The sequence below is a fragment of the Bufo gargarizans genome, chromosome 6, assembly GCF_014858855.1.
Source record: "Bufo gargarizans isolate SCDJY-AF-19 chromosome 6, ASM1485885v1, whole genome shotgun sequence".
In the NCBI taxonomy this organism is placed as follows: Eukaryota; Metazoa; Chordata; class Amphibia; order Anura; family Bufonidae; genus Bufo; species Bufo gargarizans.
Window position 1 is genome coordinate 104,913,613 of NC_058085.1, and position 25,068 is coordinate 104,938,680.

Sequence of the window (25,068 nt, forward strand, 5' to 3'; positions counted from 1 at the left end):
CTTTACTGGAGTGAGTCTGCAACTTTTTTTTTTTGTGACATTTAAAAAAAGCCACAGTGATAAATCTGGAGTGAATCTAATTAACATAAGTAACCACATACACTTTCCCACCCACTTCCTAGTTGACTTACATTTAGACAATGTTCTATGCCTAAACGAGGCGTAAAAAATGATGAATGAGACAGGCCTGCCTGTCTGTCCCCATTCCCGTCCACACCACTCCCCCTTTTTTAGACCTGGCGTGAGCTGGGAAAAAGTTGCCAATTCTGCCACAACATGGCATGCGAACTGGCCCACAGGGGTATGGGTGAAACTCCCAGTGGGCCCCTGAACAAGGTGTCCCCCTAGTCTCCCAACCCGGAAAAAGTGCTAGCCAGTATCCTCTTTTCCCCAGGACCTACCTTCTCAACGTTACTGCAGGGACCCCCATATTTAATCTGGTAGCATTTTGCTGCTGTGTGAACAGGTAATATTTGAATGTATCCGTATGGTGGACCCCCAAAATAAATTTTACCAAAATGACCATCACAAGTGTTAAACCCATTAAAACTAAACAAAAAGTTGTTAGTACATTGCAAACCCAAGAGTAATAAAGAACCATTAATCAAGTAAATGCTCAGTATATACCTCCAACTCTCAGGGACTGTAATAAGAGGTTCTCTTACTTATCGTGATACATTTGAATATAAGACCCTAGCATAAATTTGAATAATAACTCATAAATCCCAAAGTGCAACTACAGACAAACCCAAAAGTCATAGTACAGACAAAAAAAATCAAAAGATAGTAAAGTGCATAGAAAACGCAATAAGGATACACAGATGTATGATTGAAAGAGAAGGAGGAATGGGCAGCAGCCAATCACAAGTTACCCTGATCCGCATTTTGCGGTCAGCTTCTTCAAGGGGTAATGAGGTCTAAGATCGAGTGGATATCCATTACATATCCAGGTTTAGGGTGGGTGCAATAATACCGGGAATAATGATAATGACAAGTTGCCAATAGTAGAATTTATTCAGAAAACCAATCAGAAAGCAAAGTATATATATAACGTGACCATACCTGGCGCTGTGAATTATATGGCGCATAGACTCCAGGGACCATGCTGCAGATTCCCTATGAGATGTGGTATCTGGAAGATGCAAAGGGCTACATTGTTAATTACTTGCAATTGCAAAAGTATTCAGATCCAGGTGCTGGTTGGGAAACTGTAGACAATTTTTTTTGTGGGACAACCCCTTTAATGTTTGTAGAAAGAGGTATTTTACTGGCACGGTACTACAAGTCTGATTTCCAAGACTGCAATAAAACATGACCTTTTGTCTGCCACTTGAGAATGGAAAACCACTGTCTATGATACCTCATGTACAGAGAACAGGTTTTGCTGGGGAGAGTTTTCACAGTAAATGCATTTACTTGCAACGTTCGGATATCAGCGGCATATTACACTTACCCTAGGAGACACAGACTAATATGAAATCATTAAAAGCACCTAGTGGGAGTGCAGATATTATTGTGACAGGAACTGAATAATATAATAACTATCACACCGTGGTTGTTAATTACCTTGATGGAGACTCCCGTCGTCACTTGGCAAGTGTAATACACTGCACGTTTCCAGATATGCAAATCACTTCATTTACATACAACGTTTATAACTGGTATAATGTTGTGCATGTTATAAATAAACTTAATATATCATTTCAATATAAAAGTATTAGAGAAATCTAATCATTAGTTTATAAGTGTGAAATACAGTATACAGTAAAGAACGTCTACAGTCTGGTGCCAGTCGTCCACAAATTAATCTAATTAATTCAATTAATAAAACAGATATTCACTTGAAGGCTTGACTATTATTATATATATAGGTCATCAATGGGGGCCCACCTCTCAGGAAAACGGGAGTAGCCAGATGGTTGTTAAAGATCCTGTCCAGTTGGAGCAGAGGTGACCATGCATGTGTTTAGTTTTCTTTATTGAAGCCTAAAGAGGCCATTGCCTTGGCTTTCTCTGTAACATAAGCAATCAAATGGGTGTTGGTTCCTTGAGTCCCAGGGGGTTGGAAGGGGGTTCCTACTAGTTTTTATGCCTTACTTCAGCCCTACTGATGTATCTTTCCTTGAGATTTGTAGTACCTGGGAGTACTACCATTGGTTTGTAATGTAATGCTTCATAATATTCATGTTATGTCACCTTTCATGCAACACACTGTGTACACCAGCAGATGGGGTTAGGTTGGCGGTGTTTGACAACAGGAATGGGACTTATCATCTCATTCACTGTTGCCCTAATCCATTCCTGTCTTGATTATTACAACTCATTACTAATTGGTCTCCCCCTCATCAGACTCTCCCCTCTCCAATCTATCCTGAATCCAGCCTCCAGGCTGATCTATCTGTCTAACCGCTACTCTGATGCCTCCGCCCTGTACCAGTCAGTCATTGCACTGGTTGCCCATACAGTATAGGATTCAATTTAAAGTCCTCATTCTCACCCACAAAGCTCTCCTCAGTGCTGCATCTCCTCCCTCATTTCTGTCTACCATCCTACCCATGCGCTCCATTCAGCTAATAACTTAAGACTAACATCCACTTTAATCCAAACCTCTCACTCCCGTCTCCATGACTTCTCTTGAGCTGTGCGGCTTCTCTGGAATGCCCTACGCCAAGAAATTAGATTAATTCACAACATCTACACTTTTAGGCACACCCTAAACGAACATCTTTTTAGGTTAGCCTATCGCATCCTCTCATCTAATCATCTAACCCTTCTCCATTCACCCCCCCCCCCTGAATAATTCCTCTGAACCTGATCTATCAATATCACTCAGAAGCACTACAGATATCAGCTGGTTACTGGATCATGCAGCCTTATATGTACTCTCTTATTGTGTTAAGATGACAAGACTATTGTACATAACAAGCATTTGTTACCTTTTGTGTCACACCCCATCTCCTCATAGATTGTAAGCTCTTGCTTGCACTTTCCGTTTCCGCTATTGAGATCCATCATAGGGTCTCAATAGCAGGGGAAAACACTTCTGTTTTGTCCCCATTCACCGTCAATGGGGACAAAACTGAACTGAAAGAAACGGAGCGCACCAGAATCTATTCCGTTCCATTTGGTTGCATCCCCATCGCAGGAAAGAATAACGCTGCCGTGATGTGGTGCGGAGCAAGACGGATTGTCCTGACACACAATGTAAGTCAATAGGGATGGATCTGTTTTCTCGGACACAATAGAAAACGGATCCATCCCCCATTGACTTGGCTATTTTGAGGATAATACAACCAAATCCGTTCATAACGGAGGCAGGCGGTTGTATTATCAGGGCGGAAGCGTTTTTGCTTATTAATGACGGATCCAGCAAAAACTCTAGCCTTATTTAAGACTCTGTTTGTACTTGAACCCCCTGATTTTAAAGCGCTGTGGAATATGTTGCTGTTATATAAATAAAGATTATTAGTATTAATATTATTACATAGTTACATAGTTAATACAGTTAAAAAAAGACATAAGTCCATCAAGTTCAACCAAGGGATAGGTGGGGACGCGAATCCCAGAAGGAAGTACCTCATTTAATGAATGACAATATCTTGGTGACCTTAGAAGCAGCTAATTGACATTGTATGCTGTAATTCAATCTATGATCTACAAGGACACCCAAATCCTTTTCTACAAGTGACTCCCCCAGTGTTACATCCCCTAAGACAGGCATTCTCAACCTGCGGCCCTCCAGCATTTCCAGATCAGCCTGCAGCAGGGCATGGTGGGAGTTGTAGTTTTGCAACAGCTGGAGGGCCACAGGTTGAGCATCCCTGCCCTAAGACATATGAAGCTCAGAGATTATTACTACCAAGATGCATAACTTTACATTTATCCACATTGAGCCTCATTTTCCAAGTTGATGCCCAATCACTCAGAGTGTTCAAGTCAGCTTGTAGTTTATCGACTTCTTCCCTAGACTGTACAGTACTACACAGCTTAGTGTCATCTGCAAAAATAGAAATGGTGCTATTAATCCTGTCCTTGATATCATTAATAAATTAATTAAATAACACCACTTATACCCGGGGACCATTCTGAATAGGAATCATTGACCACAACTCTCTGGACACGGTCCTTAAGCCAGTTTTCAATCCAATTACAAACTATACTTTCCAAGCCTATAGGTCTATAATTACCTGTGAAGGACCTAGATCCTTTTTTGAATATGTGCATCACAATTACCTTGCGCCAATCACTTGGCACTGTACCAGTACCTAGAGAATCTTTAAAAATTATAAACAGGGGCACAGCAATGACTGATCTGAGCTCTTTGACCTTCTCAGGACCGCCGCACGCAGGATTGCATCCTGGTGGCGGCCCTGTTGTTCCTCCCGGACACGACGGCGCCTCATCTCGCGAGAGGCGAGATTTCCTGTGAACGCGCGCACACAGGAGGGCGCGTTCACAGGAACCGAAGGTAAACCAGTGGATCTACAGCCTGCCAGTGGCGATCATTCGCTGGTAGGCTGTAGATGCGATTTTTAACCCCTGAAAGGTATATCAGACGCTGTTTTGTTAACAGCATCTGATATACCTGCTACCTGATCCTCTGGTGGTCCCTTTTGCTTGGATCGACCACCAGAGGACACAGGCAGCTCTGTAATAAGTAGCACCAAGCACCACACTACACTACACCCACCCCTGTCACTTATTAACCCCTTATTACCTCTGATCACCCCCCTGTCATTGATCACCCCGCTGTAAGGCTCCATTCAGACGTCCGTATGTGTTTTGCGGATCCGTGGATCCGTGGATCTGCAAAACATGGACACCGCGGATCTGCAAAACAGGGACACCGGCAATGTGCTTTCCGCATTTTGCGGATCCGCACCATGCCAAAACTATATAGAAAATGCCTTTTCTTGTCCGCAATTACGGACAAGAATAGGACATGTTCTATAGGCTCTACAAAAAATGCAGTGTTCGCCCGATCAGGCCTGATCTTGTGCACACACTTGCGTTTAGTCCGCCCCACCGCAGTAACAGAATTTTTTTTTATGATCACTGCAAAAACACCGTAAAATCGCTGCGGCGCTATAAAGATCACTTTTGAGGGGCATGGCGAGTTCATAGCAGATTATTTTTTTTTGGCACGGGTTAGCGGAAATCTTTTTTTTGTTTTTTCTTACAAAGTCTCATATTCCACTAACTTGTGACAAAAAATAAAATCTCACATGAACTCTCCATACCCCTCACGGAATCCAAATGCGTAAATTTTTTTGGACATTTATATTCCAGACTTCTTCTCACGCTTTAGGGCCCCTAAAATGCCAGAGCAGTATAAATACCCCATAAGTGACCCCATTTTGGAAAGACGACACCCCAAAGTATTCCTCAAGGGGCATGGCGAGAACCTGGAATTATTATTTTTTGGCACAAGTTAGCGGAAAATGTTATTTTTTTCTCTTACAAAATCATTTTCCGCTAACTTGTGCCAAAAAAAGAATATTCTAGGAACTCGCCATGCCCCTCACGGAATACCTTGGGGTGTCTTCTTTCCAAAATGGGGTCACTTGTGGGGTATTTATACTGCCCTGGCATTTTAGGGGCCCTAAAGCGCACCTAAAAGCGCCAAAAAATGCCCTCCTAAAAGGTACTCATTGGAATTTGGGCCCCTTTGCGCACCTAGGCTGCAAAAAAGGGTCACACATGTGGTATCGCCGTACTCAGGAGAAGTAGCTCAATGTGTTTTGGGGTGTCTTTTTACATATACCCATGCTGGGTGAGAGAAATATCTCTCTAAAAGACAACTTTTACCATTTTTTTATACAAAGTTGTCATTTGACAGATATTTCTCTCACCCAGCATGGGTATATGTAAAAATACACCCCAAAACACATTGCCCTACTTCTCCTGAGTACCACATGTGTGACACTTTTTTGCAGCCTAGGTGCGTAAAGGGGCCGAAAGTCCAACGAGTACCTTTTTTTTTTTGTTATTAACAATTTTTATTGTTTTTAAAATAATAATAAAATACAAATGACAATGGCGGGAAGTAGCGCCAATATGAAAATACAAAAATATAAATATACGGTATTAAGTCATACCAGCACATCATTACACAGCAAGTCAGAAAGCAGTGCCATAGATTAACATAAAAGGGGAAGGGGAAGTGGAGAAAACATCAACAAAACACATGGTATAAATCAGGCAGGATATAAATATAAGTTATAGCTCACTTGGTATAGCAACAGGGTACGATATTAAGTCAATTATTTGCCCTATACATTAGAGAAAGGGTGAGATGGAAGCAATAAGAAAAGAAAGTTAGAAAAAATAAGTAAGTAAATATCAAGGAAGGCCCCTAAACATCTTCCAAGGAGCCCACATGTCCAGGAAGGTGCTTCTAGTGCGGGTTTCCCAATGAGAGAGTTCCTCTAGTCTATACAGTTGGTCCACCTTTTGTGTCCATTTAGCCTCCTCTGGGGCTTCTGTAGAAAGCCAGGCGGCAGCAACTAGAATTCTAGACGCAGCTAATAGCATAAGTAATAAGGACCTGACCTTTTTGTGGATCTCACCCAGCCCCAGGCCAAGGAGAGTCAGTTCAGGAGAACATACCAAAGAAGTGCCACAAATCCTATTACATTTAAGTATTATGGAATGCCACCACGTTTGAATAGTTGGGCATTCCCACCAAATATGGTAAAAAGTGCCCTTGGAGGATTTGCATCTCCAACAGGAGTCTGAAACATTGGGAAAGTATTGCGCAATATTTTCTGGAGTTTTGTACCATCGCATCATAATCTTGTACCCATTTTCCTGAACTCGCACACACCTTGAAATTTTATGTGGAACAGAAAACATACTCTTGATTTCAATGGGGGTTAGGGATCGATTGAGATCTTTTTCCCAAACTCTCACTATGGCTGGTCTAATGTCAGTCACCTGTGACTTGATCCTTTTGTATATGATTGAAATTAATCTATTAGGCGCTTGTTTAGATCGAATTAGCCCTTCAAACCATGGGAACAAAGGTGTCACCTTAGGAAGGCTCTCCACCGAAGCCATTTCAGATAGTATATATTTGTGTACAAATGAAAGAGACATAGATTCTTTCAAGCTGGTACGAAGGAGAGGAAGGGGGGGGAAAGTGCCGTGCTCTTTTAGGATATCTGATACGAGTAAGTTAGACTGCCTAATCACTGGGCTACAAGTCTCTTTTAAATCTAAGGGTGCTAAATCAATGACATCCCCCAAAGTCAGAAGTGAGGAAGGAGTAGTAAGCATTGTACCTTTAGAGGAGAACCATTCCCAAACTGCCAGTGAGCATCTTATCATGGGATTTTGGATTTGAGTAGGTAGGGGAAAGGATTTCCCAGCAAGCAGAACAGCTCTGGGAGTGGAGAGGAGAAAGCTATTTTCCATCTGGACCCAAAATTTATGGGGGGGAGCTCTAATCCAATCTACTACTCTGGCTAGATGTATGGCTTTCATGTATGTTTCAGGATCTGGGAGATTGATCCCACCTAGTTCCTTTGGTTTGGTGAGAGTGTCCAATGCAATTCTTGGTCTGCGCCCCCTCCAAATAAAATGACGTACTGCTTTATTAAATCTATTAAAGAAGGATTTCGGTATTTTAATAGGCAGAACTTGCATGACATATGTCAATTTGGGTAAAATCAATGCCGATACCATATTCTTTCTGCCAAACCAAGACAGGAAAGGAAGGTCCAACGAGTCCATCTGGTCAATAACCGACTTTAAAAGAGGGATAAAGTTTAGTTTGTATAAGTCTTTAGTATTAGGGGATATGTTCACTCCCAGGTACGTCAACATTTGTGTGGACCAGTTAAAGGGAGATTGGAGCTTAAGAATTCTAATTGTTGAGGGAGGGAACCCACTATGAATGAGCTGAGATTTAGAAGGGTTTACCTTGAAATTAGAGAGTGACCCAAATAAATCCAACAACGATAAGATAGCAGGAAGAGATTTTTTCGGATTGGTTGTGCAAATCAAAAGGTCATCAGCAAACGCAGCCAATTTGATTTCTTGACTTCCCACTTTAAGTCCTATAATATCCTTTTGCTGTCTCAGGGATTGTAAAAGCGTCTCCATAACCAATACGAAAATGAGCGGGGACAGGGGACAGCCCTGTCTTGTGCCATTCCTTATACTGAAGCAGGAGGACAGGGTATCATTAACTAATACCGATGCCGAGGAGGAGTGATACATAGCCCTGATTGCATTTGAGAATTGAGCCGGGATATTAAATTTGGCTAGTGTAAGACTAATATATAGCCAGTCAATTCTGTCAAACGCCTTCTCGGCATCGGTACCTAAGAGAACTATGGGTATTTTTTTAAAAGAGGAGAAGTACAATGCATTTAGAACTTTCATAACATTGTCCTTACCCTCTCTTCCCTTAACAAATCCGACCTGGTCCGGGTGGATCAGAGAGGGGAGTAGTTTTTGCAGTCTAGTAGCCAACATTTTAGCCAGTAGTTTAAGGTCAGTGTTAAGCAAAGATATAGGACGGTAATTTGAGCAAATGGAATGATCTTTACCTGGTTTGGGAATTATTGTTATCGTAGCTCTTGACATATCGGATGACACAGGGGAGTTATGCAGAGCATTATTGCATATTGGAAGTAGGTGGGGAAATAGGACTTCGGAATAAGCTTTATAATAGGACAGAGGTAAACCGTCTGGTCCGGGGCATTTTCCGGCTGGGGATGAATTAAGTGCTTCTTGGATGTCCGCTATAGTAAACGGAGCAGCCAGCTGGTCATGCTGGTTATCTGTAAGAATAGGGAGATGAAGCGAGCTAAGAAAGGAAGAAATATTATGTTCCTTATCTAGTCCGGGATCAGGAAGATGGGAGGGGGGAAGATTATACAGGGACTCATAATACAACTTAAATTGTTCTGCTATTTCTTCTGTTTTGAGCACCACTGAACCAGTTGGAGAGGTAATTTTATGTATAAAGCCATTCAGTTTTCTACGTTTAATCCGTTGCATCTGAAACTTTGTTGCTTTATCGCCATGAGCAAAAAATTTTTGCTGAGAGCTTAAAAAATATTTCGCAGAGCGCTCATTTAGTAAGTTTTTAAGTTCAGTTTTGAGTAAAATAAGTTCAGATAAGTGAAGTTGCAACAAAGAAATTTTATGAGTCTTCTCTAAGTTATTAATTCTGGAAAGAAGGGAGTCTATTTTTTTGTCAGCCTCTTTCTTCAGATAAGAGCATAGGCTTATCAATTGTCCCCTTATATAGGCTTTATGGGCATCCCATAAGGTATTCAGGGAAGTGTCAGAAGTATGATTAATTTGGAAGTATTCTTTTAGGAGAGATAGTATTTTATTCTTATGTTTGGCATTTTCCAAGATGGACTCGTTGAACCTCCAACCAGATTTCTTACCCATACCTTGTGAAGGGAGGATGGAGCAGAAGACTGGTGAATGGTCTGATAGCGTCATGGACCCTATTTTCGCCGAAGAGCAAAGTTGCAAATGTTCTTTGGAGATTAATACATAATCAATTCTGCTATATGAGTTGTTGGCTGCAGAAAAAAAAGAGTAGTCAATATTATTAGGGTTAAGACATCTCCACACATCAACCAAACCAAGTTTGAACATTCTAGCCAGAGTAGCTTTGATTGCCCCAGAGGGGAGAGCTGATTTTTTTGAAGACGTATCCAAAAGGGGATTAAGAGGCATATTCAAATCTCCTGCTAATATTAATATACCTTCCCTATGTTCCTCAACTAAAGACAGAAGGTTGGCAATCCATCTAGTTTGGTCAGCATTAGGGGCATAGGCATTAACAAAAGTGTACAGGGTTTGACCGATTTTTCCTTTCAATATAATATAACGACCCTCTGGGTCTTGAATATGACTCAGATAGGTGAATGGGGTGTTACGCCTGAAACCAATGCTGACCCCTCTAGATGCCGCCCCATCTGCGCCACAATGATACCAAGTAGGGTATTTAGTGAATGTTAGGTTCGGAAAGTTATCTTGCTTAAAATGAGTTTCTTGTAGGAAAATCACTGCACTTTTTTCCTTCCAGAGGAGAGAAAAGATTTGACTGCGTTTAGAGGGGGATCTTAACCCTTTCACATTATAAGAGACAATTACTAGTTCAGACATTTCTTGACCACAATAACATACGGAGCATAGCTATGCTTAATGAGCATAATAGATTCTATAGACCCTAAGTTATACCATATTAACTTATAAACAGAAACTGAGGACCACACTAAGTGGTATAACAACAACATGTGAAGTCGCACGTACAGCAACTATCAAGTGGGGTAGGGGGAGAGTGAAACAAGTTCACAAGTAACCTGCATCAGGGAGGGAACCGGCCTAAAATATAAAGCATAGAATCATAAGAGACAAAAATATAGATCAAATCTGTAAAAGGAAGGAGACATTAAAGCTGAATTAAAATAACAGTAAATGAGGACAGTATAACGGACTACAAATAGAGAGGGACTGACAGGACAGTATGAGAATAAAAAAGGAAAAAAAAAGAAAAGTCAAAGACAAATGACACCAAGAGTTCAGGAGCTATCCTGTGAGAAGTGGGTCTTTTTTGGCGTTGAGACATCTCTGGACTTCTTGGACCTCATTTTCTTCGGTGTTGCAGTAGTCTCCCAAAGCTGGGGGACTGGTAAAGTTGGTAGAGCTGAAACATCTTGAACTTTGTCCCAATCTGGAATATTCAAAGGAGGAGAGTCCAAAGCTAAATAAGCTTCCGATAAGTCTGAGAAGGATGATATCATGATCCTCTTTCCATCCGCTAGGAAGGACAGCCCAAACGGAAAGGACCATCTGTAGAGGATCTTCTTTTCCTTAAGCAATGATGTAAGGGGCCTCAAAAATCGCCTTTTTTGCAGGGTAGATGGTGATAAGTCCTGGTATATCTGTATCTGTGACTCCTCCAGGAGAATCGATGGTGCAATTCTGGCAGCTTTCAATATTGCTTCCTTATCTTGGTAGTTCAGGAAACGACATATCACGTCCCTGGGGGGATCAGAGTCCTTAGGACGAGGGCGTAAAGCTCTGTGTGCCCGTTCAATTATCAGCATGGCTGGATCAAATTCTCCCAGCAAGGAAGTGACAATTTTTGTAATGGCGTTTGGAATGTCTGAGGAGGAGATCGTCTCAGGGATCCCTCTAAACCGGAGGTTATTACGCCTTCCTCTATTCTCCTGGTCTTCCAGGGAGGAATATATCTGATTAAAGTGAAACTGACAGGCAGATAACGATTTAGTGACTGCAGCGTTGTGGTCAAGCGTCGCTGCGTGCGCAGTTTCTAGCGCATCCACTCTGTGGCCTATCTGTTGAATGTCCTGAGCCACCTCCTGTAGTTTCGAGATCACCGGGTGCATTGCTTCCTCTAAAGCTTGCTTAATGAAGCGACGTGAAACCGGGAGGTTGCGGGACTCACCCTCTTCCTCCGCGTCCTCCTCACCTTCAGAGAGGCTTGAAGTGCGGCCTCGTGGAGCGCCGCCGGGAGCCGCGGCCATCTTGGATTCTTTGGCCGGGCCGGCTGCCTGCTGCTTTTTTAGATACTTCGTCATGTCCGAGACCGCAGACGAAGATTTAGCTTGTGCAGCTTGGTCACACTGCTTCTGGTTACCATATTTGACCATTTTGAGCTCTCTGTGTTAAGGATAGCCGTTCCCTCAGCAGGTTGAAAGCAGGAGCTCTAACCGGATGCTTCCATTCAGTTCAGGCGCTAGCTCCGCCCCCCAGTCCAACGAGTACCTTTAGGCTTTACAGGGTTGCTCACAATTTAGCCCCGCCAAAATGCCAGAACAGTAAACACACCCCACAAATGACCCCATTTCGGAAAGAAGATACCCCAACGTATTTGCTGAGGGGCATAGTGAGTCCATGAAAGATTGAACTTTTTGTCACAAGTTAGCGGAAAGGGAGACTTTGTGAGAAAATTTTTAAAAAAATCTATTTCCGCTAACTTATGCCAAACAAAAAAAAAAACTTCTATGAACTCGCCATGGCCCTCACGGAATACCTTGGGGTGTCTTTTTTCCAAAATGGGGTAACATGTGGTATATTTATACTGCCCTGGCATTTTAGGGGCCCTAAAGCATGAGAATCCAAATGCCTAAAAATGCCCTCCTAAAAGATACTTGGAATTTGGGCCCCTTTGCGCACCTAGGCTGCAAAAAAGTGTCACACATGTGGTATCGCCGTACTCAGGAAAAGTAGGGCAATGTGTTTTGGGGTGTATTTTTACATATACCCATGCTGAGTGAGAGAAATATCTCTGTAAAATGACAACTCTGTATAAAAAAATGGGAAAAGTTGTCTTTTAGAGAGATATTTATCTCACCCAGCATGGGTATATGAAAAAGACACCCCAAAACACATTGCCCTACTTCTCCTGAGTACGGCAATACCACATGTGTGACACTTTTTTGCAGCCAAGATGCGCAAAGGGGCCCAAATTCAAATGAGTACTTTCAGGATTTCACAGGGCATTTTTACACATTTGGATTCCAAACTACTTCTCACGCTTTAGGGCCCCTAAAATGCCCGGGCAGTATAAATACCCCACAAGTGACCCCATTTTGGAAAGAAGACACTCCAAGGTATTCTGTGAGGGGTATGGTGAGTTCATGTAAAATTTTATTTTTTGTCACAAGTTAGTGGAATATGAGACTTTGTAAGAAAAAATTAAAAATAAAATAATTTTCCGCTAACTTGTGACAAAAAATAAAAACTTCCATGAACTCACTATGCCCATCAGCGAATACGTTAGGGTGTCTACTTTCCGAAATGGGGTCATTTGTGGGGTATTTCTACTGTCTGGGCATTGTAGAACCTCAGGAAACATGACAGGTGCTCAGAAAGTCAAAGTGCGTAAATTCCCATTTTTGCACCATAGTTTGTAAACGCTATAACTTTTATCCAAACCAATAAATATACATTTATTGCATTTTTTTTTATAAAAGACATGTAGAACAATAAATTTAGAGAAAAATTAATATAGAAATGTAGTTTTAATTGAAAAATTTTACAACAGAAAGTGAAAAATGAGGTTTTTTTTGCAAAAATTTCGGTCAATTTCGATTAATATAAACAAATGTAAAAATGTCAGCAGCAATGAAAGACCACCAAATGAAAGCTCTATTAGTGAGAAGAAAAGGAGGCAAAATTCATTTGGGTGGTAAGTTGTATGACTGAGCAATAAACCGTGAAAGTAGTGTAGTGCAGAATTGTAAAAAGTGGTCTGGTCATTAAGGGGGTTTAAGCTGGGGGGGCTGAAGTGGTTAAGCACTCTTGGGTGTAATCCATCTGGACCCAAAGCCTTGTTCACATTTACCCTATTTAACTTCTCTTGGACCATATCTACAGTTAGACAGTTGAGTATATTACTGGATGTACTAACAGCCCCAGCACCACAGATATCAGCTCCTTTCTATTCTTTTGTATATACAGAGCTAAAAAAAACATTTAGTAACTCTGCCTTTTCCTTATCTTTAGTGACTACCCCCCCCCCCCCCATTACCATTATTTAGGAGCCCTACCTGCTCAGACCTTGGTTGTTTAGCATTTATATATTTAAATAAGTTTTGGGGATTTGTTTTGTATTCCTCCCCTCTTGGTAGGACTGAGCTGGTCCGACTTCCTGCCAAGGGTAGGGCAGAGCTAGTGTCACAAACTTACCTGTCCAGGCTCCAACGCTGTGGTCTCTGGCTTTGGCAAGGCCGTGCCGGGTGAGACGTGCTGCCGGTCTAGGCCCCCCAAGATGTTTTACATGGCCATGCTCGCAGTGATTCGGTTGCATCCATAGCAACATAGTGCGATAGTCTGTTTCTCCCTACAGTGTACATACGCTGGGGGAGATTAATGTATGATTTTACTTAGGTGTTGTCACAAACTTACCTGTCCAGGCTCCAGCGGTGAGATCCTCAGCTATGGCACGACTGCGCCAGGAGAGACACACCGCTAAGCCACGCCTCCTGGTGATGCGACAGGATGTAATGCTCTTTCTCCCCACAGTGGGCGTGTACTTCAGGAGTCTCGTAGTGGGCGAATTGATCAGCTGATCTATTACTGTGTACTAGTGTTCTGACTAATGGAGTGCAAAGTCATGACCTATCAGGTTCTGATCCTGGGACTCAGTGTTCTATTTAAACCGCTTCCTGGCCTTGTGCCAGTGATAGTCTGTGACTCCCTAGTGCCTAGTTCATCTTACTTGTTCTGACCCATTACTGTACGACTCTGCTTTTATGTGGGTTTGTCTCTGTGTTTCGTCTGTCTTGCACCTTAGTAGGGTAAGGAATGTCAACCAGTTGTGGACTTGCCCCCTAAGGCTTGCACTGCAAGTAAGCCGGAAAAGCCAGAGGAGTTCCAGTTTGGGTTCACTGTCCGTGTCTTCCCTACCCACTGCCATAAGAGCTAGAGAGAGTTAGTTGAAGTTTAGAATGTAGAAAATGAGGAGTGAGGGAGAATGCAAACCATCTCTCACTCCTCCAAGCCATGGAGGACATAATTGCCCTAGGGAGACTGCAGGGTCCTAGGCCAAGGAAGATTTGTAAAGTATGACATATTTTAGACAGCAGAGGGATCAAGTAATCAAGCAATCAAGACTCCACTGAAAAGTGGTGGGTAACAGACATCACCACGGCAGTTTAGGACAGGCATAGCTAGAAGCCTGCATCATACAGTAGACACCTACAGCTACTGCTGCCAGAGTAAAGCCATTAGGAAAGGAATCCAGAGAGAGACAGCGTCAGCTAGCAAATATCTGAGTGTTGTCTTCTGCCACATTGCCTGCCACCATATCCCATCATCTGGGAGAACAGAAAGTGTACTTTGTATGAACTGCTGATGAATGTGTTGCTATACATTTTGCCCTCAGTAAAGAAAGAAGTTCTTTGTTCAAAAATATCTGCCTGGTCATCATCACCTTTTTATTGCCCCGAGGCCCAGGGAGCAAAGGTCTGAGGTAGGACACCGTGAGACTACAACATCTCTTCAGGGTCACTACCACTTCCATCCTCTGCATCCTCGGCACCTCGGGGTGCTTGCTGCAGATGTCTTTGGAAGAATCACTAAAGCTGCTTTCACACAGATGTTTGGATTTTCAGGATTTGTTCACTTTTTTCCATCAGTGATTGTGAGCCAAAACCAGGAGTGGGTCAAAAACACAGATCAGGTGCAAAACTGCAAATGTTTCCATTATACATTATCTCTATATAGTCTCCACTTCTGGTATTGGCTCATAATCACTGATGGAAATCACTGATCAAACACTGACCAACTACTAAGGCTACATTCACACGAATGTATTTTGTTTCCGCGTCCGTTCCATTTTTTTTAGCGGATAAGATGCAGACCCATTCATTTCAATGGGTCGGCAAAAAGTGCGGACAGCACACCATGTGCTATCTGCATCCGTATGTTTGTTCCGTAGCCCCGCAAAAAAATAGAACATGTCCTATTCTAGTCCGTTTTGCAGACAAGGATAGGCATTGTTACAATGGATCCGCTAAAAAAACGGATGCCATATGGACGTTCTCTTTTTTTTTTTTGCGGATCTGCAATTTGCGGACTGGCAAACACATATGGTCGTGTGAATTTAGCCTAAGGCCTCTTGCACACGACCATATGGCTTTTTCAGTGTTTTGCGGTCCGTTTTAAATGGATCCATTTTTCTGTTTCATGTTTCAGTAGTGTTTCCGTTTCCATTCCGTTTTGCCATTCCGTTTTGTTTCCGTTTATTGTGGATCGCAAACGGAAACGGAAGCATGGCATACACAGTATACAGTAATTACATAGAAAAATTGGGCTTGGCATAACATTTTCAAAAGATGGTTCCGCAAAAAGGGAATGGATACGGAAGTCCCGTTTTATTTTACAGCCCCATTGACTTGAATGGAGCCACGGAACGTGATTTGCGGGCAATAATAGGACATGTTCTATCTTAGAACGGAATGGAAAAATGGAAATACAGAAACGGAATTCATACGGAGTACATTCCGTTTTTTCTGCAGACCCATTGAAATAAATGGTTTTGTATACGGACTGTATACGGACCGCAAAAAACGGAATGTAAACAAAAAAAATATGTTAGTGTGCAAGAGGCCTAACTGTGTGAAAGCAGCCAAAGGGTCCATTCACATGTCCACAATTTTTTTCTGGATCCGTTCCGGATTTTGCAGACCAATTTATTTTCAATGGGCCCGGAATGGAAGATATGTGCTGTCCGCATCCGCATTTCCGGATCTGCACTTCCGGATCCGCAATTCCGGTCCCGAAAAAATAGAACATGTCCTAAAAAGGCATTTTCTATTATAGTGCCGGCGATGTGCAGTCCGCGAAATGCGGAACGCACATTGCCGGTGTCTGTGTTTTACGTATCGGCAATTTGCGGACCGCAAAACACCTACGAACGTGTGAATGGACCCTAAGGATGCAATGATCATGCACACAGACATATTACACATCTGTGTTTAATTGATCAGTAACATGGCACCTACAGTATATAATCAAAAAATGCAACCATATGCCTGCGATTTCATGAGAGTTCTAGGGGAGAGTATACTACCATATGAATGCAACACAGAAATACACATAAAGGGGTCATTTATCATTTGAGATTATTTTCATGGCACTTTAAGTCTGATTTTGTGGTTGCACCAAATTTATGAAATGGCACACCGCAGTAAGGCCTCCTGCACATGACCGCAGGTGTCCTGTTGCCATATTACATGGGCACCGTTCCGGAGATGCGGAATGGAAGCACGGAGCGGAATCCTACGGAAGCACTATGGAGTGCTTCCGTGGGGTTTCGTCCGGTACTACACGTTCCGCAAAAAGATAGAACATATCCTATCTTTTTGCGGAACGGCTGTATCGCGGACCCATGAAAGTGAACGGATCCGCTGCGGCTGCCCCACGGTCGGTGCATTTTGCGGGCCGCAGCACGGCCACGGGGCGCGCACATTTGTGTGCAAGAGGCCTAATATAGCTGGAGTAAGGGCATCGCGGCCGTTTCGCAGCGAACTTTGCTCGTTCGCGGTTCGCTGAACGGGCGAACATATGGCGATGTCCGCCGGTGCCATATTTTTTTATTGTGAAGAACTTTGACCCATGACACATCCATCGGTTGGTACAGGACAGCCAATTGAGACATTTCAGCACATGGACATACCCCCTACCTTATAAATAAACCTGATCTGGCCGCCATTTTACATTTAGTCTTTTGCCAGTGTAGGGAGAGGTATTGGCTCATATGCCTAATATTTGGGCCTACAGTAACATTTTTAACCATTTACCGCATAATATACCTCGAGCCACATAATCAGAATTTATTTTATGTCAGGTGAATGCCTAATTTTTAAGGCCCGTACTCCCGTGGCTAAAAACACATTTTTTCTAGGCTCCAACAGGGCACATTTCAGAAAATTTCCCTTTAAGATGCATAAAAATGTCCCCTGATTGAGATACATATTTTTGGTTGGAATTTTTGTCATGGTATGTCCCTGTCCATGTTGTGGGACTATTTGTGCACTTCTACAAAGTATTTGGTGGCTGCAAATATGAGCTAAAGGTTTTTCAGGTTCGCCTGCCAGTAAAGTGAATGGGGCCTGCCACGAACTTGTGCTCGCGAACCGTCCCGGCCGATGTTCGTCTATCACTAGAAATGAATGGGATAACCGCACCCTTCCCAAGTATTCTTGCGATGTGCACAGCAATTCCATTCATTTCTATGGGATCACCATTGCTCAGTAAACCTGGCCACGATAGCTGTCACACGACCAGTGTGGCCGGACCTTAAAACACAGACCACTGTGAAAAATGTCTCAGTTGCCATGACTTGAGAATTTTTTATGCCACAAAACTGAAATATCTGATTTCATAAATGACCATCGCAACTCCCAAAGCGCGGTTCCCAATGTAGTGCAACAGGGACTCATGAAGAGACCTATGAAGCATACACCATATGGTAGACTTCTTTTTTAATTTACAGTAGAAGCCAACTGCAAGACATCTGACTTCTTAAAATGTGCAGGCTGAACAAAGAGCCTACTTGCATCCCAGTTGTAATAACAATTCTGAGGCATCTTTTCATATGCTTTTCTGATATGCTGTCCCTGCCAGCATATCAGACTGTGCAGGGACATACCGCCAACTGGTAACACTCAGATGGACCTTTATTGCGGATGGCAATTTTTTTATTACTTCTAGCAGGAATAATAAAGGTATGACACATTATAGAGTCATAAGAAAAGATACCCCATAATTGTCATTAAATAAGAAATGCAAGTAGTTACAAAACAGACCAGCATTTCATGCCGGTGTATGATATCCCTGCAATGCTGGAGTATGCACTTAATTTATGATAAGGCTCAGGCCTCGTCATAAATTAGAAGCATTCTCTGGCAGTCTGTGCTCCTAAACTGAAATCCATGCGGAGCAGGAGTGGATTTATGTCTTCTTTTACACCAGAAAACCTCGTATGACACCAGAAAACCGCTGTGGGGAGGAATGAGAAAATTACTCCTAAAGTGCTGGAATGTAGAAGCGTGAAAATAAGCACGTTGGTTTAATCTAGAGTAGGGGGCATAGCGAGAGGGATGAGGGGGCACTTGGGCAGTTGATTGCAGAGGACACAATATGGACATTAATACAGTGAGGGGGTACAATATGGACATTACTACCATGAGGGGGGACACAATATGGACATTACTACAGTGAGGGGGCACTATGTGTGCTAGCTAAAATGAAAAGGGCAAAATTCTGACATAACTACTGTGAGGGGGCACAATGTGGGCAGTACTATTGTGAGGAGGCACAATATGGACATTACTACAGTGAGGGGGAGCAATATGGACATTACTACAGTGAGGGGGAACAATATGGACATTACTACAGTGAGGGGGCACAATGTGGGCAGTACTGGATCCTTGAAAAGTGCGCAGAAAAGCCTAGCTACACCTCTGTCTACGACCATCATGACTGTAGTGAACATCTTCCCATAGATACTATTATTATTTTTTTATTTAAACAGGTTCAGCATTCTAAGGCCTCTTTCACACTTGCGTTGTCCGGATCCACTTGCCGGAATTACACGCCGGATCCGGAAAAACGCAAGTGTACTGAAAGCATTTGAAGACGGATCCGTCTTCAAAATGCGTTCAGTGTTACTATGGCAGCCAGGACGCTATTAAAGTCCTGGTTGCCAAAGTAGTAGTGGGGAGCGGGGGAGCGGTATACTTACAGTCCGCGCGGCTCCCGGGGCGCTCCAGAATGACGTCAGAGCGCCCCATGCGCATGGATGACGTGCCATGCGATCACGTGATCCATGCGCTTGGGGCGCCCTGACGTCACTCTGGAGCGCCCCGGGAGCCGCACGGATGGTAAGTATACTGCTCCCCCGCTCCCCACTACACTTTACCATGGCTGCCAGGACTTTAGCGTCCCGGCAGCCATGGTAACCATTCAGAAAATGCTAAACGTCGGATCCGGCAATGCGCCGAAACGACGTTTAGCTTAAGGCCGGATCCGGATCAATGCCTTTCAATGGGCATTAATTCCGGATCCGGCCTTGCGGCAAGTGTTCAGGATTTTTGGCCGGAGCAAAAAGCGCAGCATGCTGCGGTATTTTCTCCGGCCAAAAAACATTCCGTTCCGGAACTGAAGACATCCTGATGCATCCTGAACGGATTTCACTCCATTCAGAATGCATTAGGATAAAACTGATCAGGATTCTTCCGGCATAGAGCCCCGACGACGGAACTCTATGCCGGAAGAAAAGAACGCAAGTGTGAAAGAGCCCTAAGCTGGTTAATTTGTGACTATAACCCTCAGACGAAGCTTTCCTTGAGAAAAGTGTGTTGGGAGTGTTGGGCTTCCTGGTGTGGTGCTGCTATAAGGCACTTTCTAAGACTAATTTCACACTAGCGGCACGGACCTCTGGCAGGCTGTTCCGTTGGGTGAACAGCCTGTCGGATTCGTCCTGGTGCTAGTGAACGTGTGCCCCCGGACTGCCGCTCCGTCCCCATTGGGACTGCCGAAATAAAACTACGACATGTCTGACATTTATTCCGGCAGCCTCTCACCATGCGCTGCTGTGCCTCTGCCGGAACTCCACCCCTCCCCCATTATAGTCAATGGGGACGGAGCGGCAGTCTGGGGGCACACGATCACTAGTGGCAGGACGGATCCGACAGGCTGCTCACCGGAATAGCCTGTGCTGCTAGTGTGAAAGTAGCCTAAGCAGTTTGAATGGGTTTGAATTCAGTGGATTTATGACTTTCTACACTAAAAACAGGCGCAGGGGGAATAATTAATTTCTCCTCAGTGTTTGATCAGTGATTTTCATCAGGTATTCTGAGACAAAACCTGAGGATGGTGGAAAACAATGGAACAGGTGCAAATCTTTCCATTCCGCCTTATCTCTATGTAGACTCCACTTCCGATTTTGGATCAAAATCACTGATGGAAACCAATAATAATTGGACAATTAACTCAAAGGTTGTTTCATGGGCAGGTGTGGGCAATATCTTCATTATTTCATTCTTAATTAAGCACATAAAAGGACTGGAGTTGATTTGAGGTGTGGTGCTTGCATTTTGATTTTGCTTAGAAGTAAACATGCGGTCAAATGAGCTCTCCATGCAGGTGAAACAAGCCATCCTTTATCTGCGAAAACAAAAAACCCACAGTTTGGTGCATCCTGAGAAAGAAAGAAAGCACTGGTGACCTCAACAATGCAAAAAGACCTTGACGCCCACAGAAGACAACAGTGGTGGATGATTGCAGAATAATTGCCATGGTGAAGAGAAACCCCTTCACAACAGCCAACCAAGTGAACAACACTCTCCAGGATATAGGCGTATCAATATCCAAATCTACCGTAAAGAGAAGACTGCATGAAAGTAAATACAGAGGGTTCGCTGCACGGTGCAAGCCACTCATAAGCCTCAAGAATAAGAAGGCTAGATTGGACTTTTATAAAAAAAAAACATCTTAAAAAACCAGGACACCTCTGGAAGAACATTCTTTTGGCAGATGGAACCAAGATCAACCTCTACCAGAATGATGGAAATAAAAAAGTATAGCAAAGGGACGGTACAGCTCATGATCCAAAGCATACCACATCATCTGTAAAACACGGCGGAGGCAGTGTGATGGCTTGGGCATGCATGGCTGCCAGTGGCACTGGGTCCCTAGTGTTTATTGATGATGTGACACAGGACAGAAGCAGCCGGATTAATTCTGGGGTTTTAAGAGACATACCGTGTGCTCAAATGCAGCCAAAGTGATTGGTCAGCGTTTCATAATACAGATGGACAATGACCCAAAACATAAAACCAAAGCACCCCAGGAGTTTATTAAAGCAAAGAAGTGGAATATTCTTGAATGACCAAGTCAGTCACCTAATTTGAACCCGATAGAGCATGCATTTCACTTCAGGCACAAAGGCCTAGAAACAAACAGCAACTGAAAACCGCTGCAGTAAAGGCCTGGCAGAGCATTAAAAAGGAGGAAACAGTGTCTGGTGATGTCCATGAGTTCAAGACTTCAGGCAGTCATTGCCAACAAAGGGTTTTCAACCAAGTAACATTTTATTTACAATTATTTAATTTGTCCAATTACTTTTGAGCCCCTCAAAATGAAGGGGTTGAGTTTACAAAATGCTTTAGTTCCTCGCATTTTTATCCAATCATTTTGTTCAACCCACTGAATTAAAGCTGAAAGTCTGAACTTCAACTGCATCTGAATTGTTTTGTTCAAAATCCATTGTGGTAATGTACAGAACAAAAATTTGAAAAATGTCTCTGTCCAAATATATATGGACCTAACTGTATATTCTATTTTCAGACTTGTTTACCCAACCACATTCTTTCTCCTTGACCATGTGTGCTCAGTTCTTAAATATATTTTTATGTATGAATTAACCCCTTCCTGACATATGACGTACTATTACGTCATGGAAGTCAGTGACTTCCCGCATCTTGACGTAATAGTACGTCACAGTGATTGGGTGGGCACCTGAGCGGTGCGCCCCTATTACTGAAGGGGCCCGGCCCCTGTTGAATCCACTAGCATCGCTGTAAAAGCTGATGCTGGCGGATTAACCCCTTCTATGCTGGCCGCGACATAGAAGGGGTTTGCTGCGGGTGAGGGAGCCCATCGGGTCCCCGCGCTACTGTGGCGGGGACCCGATGGGTGACAAGGCAGACCGATGCCATGCAGAGGCTGCCCAATGCCTTTAACGCCATGGTCACCTGCTTTCTACGGGTGCTGAGGAGATCCTCAGGCTGGATCTCCTAGGCAACCTGTTAGTGTATTACTAAGTGTAATGCACTAACAGGCAATGCATTACAATACAGATATATTGTAATGCATTGCAGAGGGGATCAGACCCACAAACCATTACCTCATCCCACAAAAAATGAGACCCTGCCTAAGATAATCGGTCAAAAAATAAAAAAGCTATGGCTCTCAGACTATGGAGACACTAAAACATTCCTTTTTTTTAGTTTAAAAACTGCTATTATTGTGTAAAACTTAAATTTAAAAAAGTATGCTTATTAGGTATTGCCACATCCGTAACGATCTGCTCTATAAAAATGTCACATGACCATTCCCCTGAGGTGAACACTGTAAAAATAAATAAATGCCAAATTACCAATTTTTGGTCACCTTGCCCCCATAAAGTGTAATAATGAATGATCAAAAAATCTGATGTACCCAAAAATGGTACCAATAAAAACGTCAACTCTTCCTGCAAAAAACGAGCCTCTGCACAAAAAATAAAAAAAATAAGGTGTTCAGAAAATGGAGACACAAAAACATTTTTATTTTCAAAAATGCTTTATTACGTAAAACTGAAACAAACAAACAAAGTAGACATATTTGATATCATTGTGTCGGTAACAACTCGCTCAAAAAAATAGCAGATGATCTGCCCTGTCAGATGAATGTTGTAAAAAATAAAACCGGTGGAAAAACATCCATTCTTTGGTTACCTTACCTCACAAAAAAACATAATATAGAGCAATTAAAAATCATATGTACCCCAAAGTAGTACCAATAAATCTGGCACCTTATCCCCTAGTTTCCAAAATGTGGTCACTTTTTGGGAGTTTCTACTGTAAAGGTGCATCAGGGGGGCTTCAAATGGGACATGGCATCTAAAAACCACTCCAGCAAAATCTGCCTTCCAAAAACCATATGGCGCTCCTTTTCTTCTGATGTGTTAAAGAAAAAAATGGATTAACATGGAAAATCTGCCCAAAAAGTGAAATTTTGACATTTCATCTCCATTTTCCTTTAATTCTTGTGGAACACCTAAAGGGTTAACAAAGTTTGTAAAATCATTTTTGAGTAACTTGAGGGGTGTAGTTTCTACAATGGAGTCATTTATGGGGGGTTTCCACTATGTAAGCCCCACAAAGGGACTTCAGACCTGAAAGTGGGTTTTGGAAATTTTCTTAAAAATTTTAAGAATTACTTCCTTCTAATGTCCTAAAAAAAAAAAAAGGACATTTACAAAATGATGACAACATAAAGTAGACATATGGGGAATGTTAAGTAATAAATATTTTATGATGTATCACTTTCTGTTTTAAAAGCAGAGACATTTTAAAAATTGCAAATTTTTTTAACATTTTTGGTAAATTTGGGATTTTTTCATAAATAAAGGAGAAATATATTGACTCAAATTTATAACTGTTACAAAGTACAATGTGGAACAGATCAAGAATCCCAGCAACTCCTGTCTTGTTTGAAAATAAATTATTTTTATTCCATATTCATTTAATGTCTAGTAGACGCGTTTCAGCACGCAGCCTTTACTAGTTGATACATCATATGCAAACAGATCAACTTTATATAGGGTACATTGAATCAAACACAAGTGACGTCACACGCCAAGCCATGGGCGGTGAGTATTAAGAACAAATCAACAATCTAGTTTCCCTTTCACATCATTGCAATAAACAAAAGGATACCATGTTTCAAATGGAGGATCAACACGACGATTGAATCTATGGAGAAAAATATAACATATAAATGAAAAACAATAAACAGAACACACTATATTCTCTATACATATGAGACCTCATAATCACGATTTGAGCCCCTAGGATGTATTGTGTTCAATGTGTGTATCCAATAGGCTTCCCTACGCAATAGAAGCTTTTTTATGTCACCTCCTCTTCTTGGTCTTTTTATTTGTTCCAAAACCTGAAATTTTGGAAACATTTTGGAAACATTTGCAGAAAGAATTCTTGCTGTACACTCAAGTCTAAAGACTTAAGTTCCCGCTGCAACGCCAATTTCTGAGAGTGAGTGCTGGCTGGATTTTCTGTCTATGAAGTACAATGTGTAAGGAGAAAACAATCTCAGAATGGATTGGATAAATAAAAGTGTTCAAAAGCTATTACCACATAAAGTGACACATGTCAGATTAGCAAAAAATGGCCTGGGCAGAAAGGCGAAAACTGGCCCGGGTAGAAGGGGTTAATAACAGTATATTGTGCCCGCTAGTGGTGACTGCAGGCAGTCAGCATGGTATGTCCATGGAAGGTACACTATATTGACAAAAGTATTGGTACACGCCTCTTAATCATTAAATTCTGGTGTTTCATTCAGACCCACTGCCACAGGAGTATAAAATCCAGCCCCCAGCCATGCAGTCTGCCTTTACAAACATTTGTGAAAGAATGGGTCATTCTAAAGAGCTTACTGACTTCCAGTGTGGTCCTGTAATAGGATGCAACTGCTGCAACCAGTCAGTTTATGAAATGTATTCCCTCCTAGATACTTCACCATTAACTGTGAGAGGTATTATTACAAAATGGAAAAACATAGAAACCACGGACTTCCGGTTCCGGCGCTCGTATGTGAAGCAGAGGGAGAAGAGAGCTCCGTGCCGGAGAACCGATAACAAAGCCACAATCGTCTTACAGAGGGGTGCAAGCCCCGCTCACTAACCTCATACCTCCTCCTGAGTGGATGGAGAAGTACTTGACCAGGAGTGGTGCCAGCGTGGGAAGCCCGGCGTGTCGCAGGCAGGCGAGGGGT